We start from the raw sequence: 5,064 nt of genomic DNA on the forward strand, positions 1-5,064 counted from the left end.
CGACATCGTTTGTTCTGTTCCACTCGAACCCTTCGTTTTTTGCTTTTTGTTGGGTTGTAAATAGTCCACGATGGAGCTCGAGTGGAAAGGATTAATTCATTTCTCGGGGCAAGGATCTAGGGTTAATGGCAATCAATAAATTGGAACAACTTTTTAAATATATCTTCGAGATAGAAATGGAAGGGATCCAATTTGAGAAAGTTTCCAATTCAAAAGCAAAACCTGTTGGAATTGATTAAACGTTTTCGATTTGGATAAAGGATCCCAAAACAAGGAAACACCCTTTTCATTGTCTTGATAGTCTCAATAACTTGATCAGACTGAAGAATCAAAATAGAATTTTAAACAAGACAAATAAAAGGGGGTAAAGACCACTCAATAAATGAAATTTATTAAAGATTTTTTTCCTTTAAGCTATTTGAAAGTTATCCAACTTGAGTTATAAGTACGAATAGTTTCTTTCTCATTTGAAGGAAGGAAGAAGAAAAATTAAATCATAGTCTAATTGATTTTATAGGCTCATTTATCATCTATTATAATTCCATACATCGACAAAACTTCGAATCAAATCATTTTTCTCGAGCTGTACAAGGAGAAAACTTCCTATGCATTCTGGGGGGTATTGTTCATCTACATCTATCTTAATGAGTCGTCTATCGAATCGTTGCAATTGATGTTTGACCCCCAAGAGAAGGAAAAGATCTTCGAAAAGTAGGTTTTTTTTATCCACTGAAGAATCAAACTTATTTAAATGTTCCTACTATTCTATATTTCCTTGAAAAGGGTGCTCAACCTAGAGGAACTGTTCATGATATTTTAAAGAAGGCATAAGTTTTTAAGGAACTTCGACCTAATCAAACGAAAGTCAATTAAAGAAATACCAAGGGGGGTAATTATTTGTATATTACTTTGTATAACTTTTCTCTACTATTTTTTTATTTCGCCCTTAATCCTGCTTTATTCGTATCTATTTCTCATTGCTTCTGTCGAATTCCATGGTTGATAACAACAAAACCTTAGTTTATTGATCATATAAATCTCAAATAGTTTTGTTGGAATTTGACTAACCAACAAGGAATCCAATTTGTTTATTCCCCTTAGATTGATGAAATACATTAAAAATCCGATATTTATTTTTTCCAATTCTTATTCTCCCATCTACACTTTTTTGTATCTATGTAGATTAGATATCTAGGGTCAATCCAAGACAATTTGGAATAAAAGTTCACTATTAAATTGAAATTTTTTGAGTTAAAAAAAAAAAAGATTTCAATGAAATTTCTTTTGTTTTTTTTCCATTGTATTCCTTTCTAAACATTTATATTGACAACAGTGTATTGAACAAATATAATTCAGTGAAATGGATCTATTTATTTCTGTACCATAGGTTTGTTTTTTTTACTTTACCTCATTCCTTTCTTTGATATTGATACAAGAGGTTTTAAAATTAAAAAAAAAAAAGTAGATAACATAAGAGGTACTCTATCCATTTTGACAATTCTCTCTCTCTCTATATATTTTTTCTTTTATCTGATAATTTCTTGTATTTTGATCTGATCTATTCATTTTTATGTTTCTAATCCATTAGAAAATCTGTTTTTTTTAGATTTCTTAGCTCAATTGTTTGATTACCTCGTCTAATTTCTTTTCTCATTATTTAATTGATAATTGATTTAGATTGTATCTTCCCACCCTTTAATTTGAATATTTGAATTATGTTTAAATTTTTTATATTTTCTTTGGGTTGCTAGCTCAACGGTAGAGTACTCGGCTTTTAAGTGCAGCTAGAATCTTTTACACATTTGGATGAAGCGAGGAATTCGTCCATACCGTCGATAAAGTTTGGAAGACCACGACTGATCCTGAAAGGGAATGAATGGAAAAAATAGCATGTCGTATCAACGGAGAGTTCTAAGTCTATTTCATTTTTATCAGATCGGTACAAAATCCTGTTCGAATTCTTGGAACGAAACAAAAAAAGTTGGGTCCAATGAATAAATGGATAGGGCCCTATGGTTTCAATTAATTATGGGAAAGAAAAAGTAACCAGCTTCTGTTCTTAAATTTGAATAATTTCCCGATCTAATTAGTCGTTAAAAATAGATTAGTGCCTGATACCGCAAGGACGTCTCCTACCATGAGTGGATTCTATATTTTTTTTAATGAATCCTAACTATTGGCATCCTCCATCATGGAATGGAGATGCATATGTAAAAGAAGCAATATATTGATAAAGAAAGTTTTTTTTTTCCGAAATCAAAAGAGCGTTTAGGTTCAAAAAACAAAAGATTTCTAACCATCTTGTTATCCTATAACATAGACCAATTAAATGAAATGGAAAAAAGAGACGGTAGAGAATCTGTTGATAAATTTACCTGTTTTCGAGGTATCTATTCTTACTAGAATACCTTGTTTTGACTGTATCGCACTATGTATTGTTTGATAACCCACAAAATTCTTTTAACTTTGGTTCAAATAAAATTTCAAATGGAGAGCTAGATAGATATCAACAATACAACTTCTTATATCCACTTATCTTTCAGGAGTATATTTATGGACTTGCTCATGATCAGAGTTTCAATAGATCGATTTTGTTGGAAAATCCAAGTTATGACAATAAATCCAGTTTACTAGTTGTAAAACGGTTAATTACTCAAATGTATCAACAGAATCATTTTCTTATTTCTGCTAATGATTCTAACCAAAATCCATTTTTGGGGTGCAATAAGAATTTGTATCCTCAAATCATATCAGAGGGGTTTGCATTTATTGTGGAAATTCCATTTTCTCTACGATTAATACTTTCTCTAGAAGGGAAAAAAAAGATAGTAAAATCTAATTTTCGATCAATTCATTCAATATTTCCTTTTTTAGAGGACAATTTTTCACATTTAAATTTTGTGTTAGATATACTAATACCTCACCCTGTCCATCTGGAAATCTTGGTTCAAACTCTTCGCTATTGGGTAAAAGATGCCTCTTCTTTGCATTTATTACGATTCTTTCTTCATGAGTATTGTAATTGGAATAGTCTTACTACTCCAAAGAAAGCCAGTTATTCTTTTTCAAAAAGGAATCAAAGATTATTCTTCTTCTTATATAATTCTCATGTATGTGAATACGAATCTAAAGTCTTTCTACATAACCAATCTTTTCATTTACAATCAACATCTTTTGGAGTTCTTCTTGAACGAATGTATTTCTATGGAAAAATAGAACATCTTGTAGACGTCTTTGTTAAGGATTTTCAGACATTGCTATGCTTGTTCAAGGATCCTTTCATGCATTATGTTAGGTATCAGGGAAAATCAATTCTGGCTTAAATGGGACGCCTCTTTTGATGAATAAATGGAAATATCACCTTGTAACTTTTTGGCAATGTTCTTTTTCGTTCTGGTTTCATCCAAGAAGGATTTATCTAAACCAATCATCTAATCATTCCCTTAAATTTGTGGGCTATCTTTCAAGTGTACGACTAAACGCTTTAGTGGTACGGAGCCAAATTCTACAAAATTCATTTCTAATCAATAATGCTATTAAGAAGTTCGATACTCTTGTTCCAATTATTCCTCTGATTGGATCATTCGCTAAAGTGAAATTTTGTAACGTACTAGGGTATCCCATTAGTCAGCAGGTTTGGGCTGATTTATCAGATTCTGATATTAATGATCGATTTGGGCGTATATGCAGAAATCTTTCTCATTATCATAGCGGATCTTCTAAAAAAAATAGTTTGTATCGAATAAAGTATATACTTCGACCTTTTTGTGCTAGAACTTTGGCTCAGAAACACAAAATTAGTACATGCTTTTTTGAGAAGATTAGGCTCGGAATTATTGGAAGAATTTCTTGTGTCGGAAGAACAAGTTCTTTCTTTGACCTTCCTAAAAGCTTCTTCCACTTTGCGGGGAGTATATAGAAGTCGGATTTGGTATTTGGATATTATTTGTAACAATAATCTGATCAATCATAAATAATTATTCTGAAAGCTTGGAAATATAATTTTTTCCTAAATTAAATGGATGACGAAGTAACAAAATAAAAATGTGATTTCCATTATTCTGAAATGTTGATGTAGTATGTAATAAGGGTTAAATCAACTCAGTATTCAACTTTTTAAAGTCTTTATGAGAAAGGAAATGATGTATACATAGGGAAAGCTGTGTTCAATGAAAAATGCAAGCACGGCTTGGGGAGGGGTTTTTCCTTATTTAATTAACATAACAAGGAAATTATCTACTCCATCCGATTAGTTCCTGGTTTGAATCCCGAGCAACCCACTGTCATATCGAAATTTTACGTATAGAAATTTGTATTTTCTTTTTGCAATCCACTTCATTCATTTACAAAAAATTCGAATACATCTAGATAGTTATTGGATTGGATTGGTTGACACGACCATATAAGTCATGTTATACTGTTAAATAACAAGCCTTCCATTTTCTATTTTGGTGTCGCTTCTGTAACTGGATAACCAGCACCGAAAACCATCTTTACGGTTTGGTGTTTTGATGAACCTATTTTTGGATATCTACTTTACAGAAACGATATTATCTCAGAAGCCATTATTCCTACTTCTGCAGCTATAGGTTTGCACTTTTACCCAATCTGGGAAGCGACATCCGTTGATATTCTGGTTATACAACGGGGGTCCTTATGAACTAATTGTTCTACACTTCTTACTTAGTGTAGCTTGTTACATAGGTCGTGAGTGGGAGTTTCTGTCTGGGTATTCGACCTTGGATTGTTGTTGCATATTCAACTCATGTTGCAGCTGCTACCGCTATTTTCTTGATCTACCCAATTGGTCAAGGAAGTTTTTCGGATGGTATGCCTCTAGAAATTTCTGGTACTTTCAACTTCATGATTGTATTCCAGGCTAAGTACAACATCCTTATGCACCCATTTCACATGTTAGGCATAGCTGGTGTATTCGGCAGCTCCCTATTCAATGCTATGCATGGTTCCTTGGTAACTTCTTGTTTGATCAGGGAAACCATAGAAAATGAATCTGCTAATGAAGGTTACAGATTCGGTCAAGAGGAAGAAACTTATAATATCGTA

The 5,064-nt window shown here is 32.2% G+C and overlaps 1 pseudogene; it reads left to right on the top strand.

Annotated features, from left to right (window-relative positions):
• Nucleotides 1-4,022: 4,022 nt before the first annotated feature.
• Nucleotides 4,023-5,064, top strand: part of LOC111405396 — a 1,615-nt pseudogene continuing 573 nt past the window's right edge.

The sequence above is a fragment of the Olea europaea genome, chromosome 1, assembly GCF_002742605.1.
Source record: "Olea europaea var. sylvestris chromosome 1, O_europaea_v1, whole genome shotgun sequence".
Classification (NCBI taxonomy): Eukaryota; Viridiplantae; Streptophyta; class Magnoliopsida; order Lamiales; family Oleaceae; genus Olea; species Olea europaea.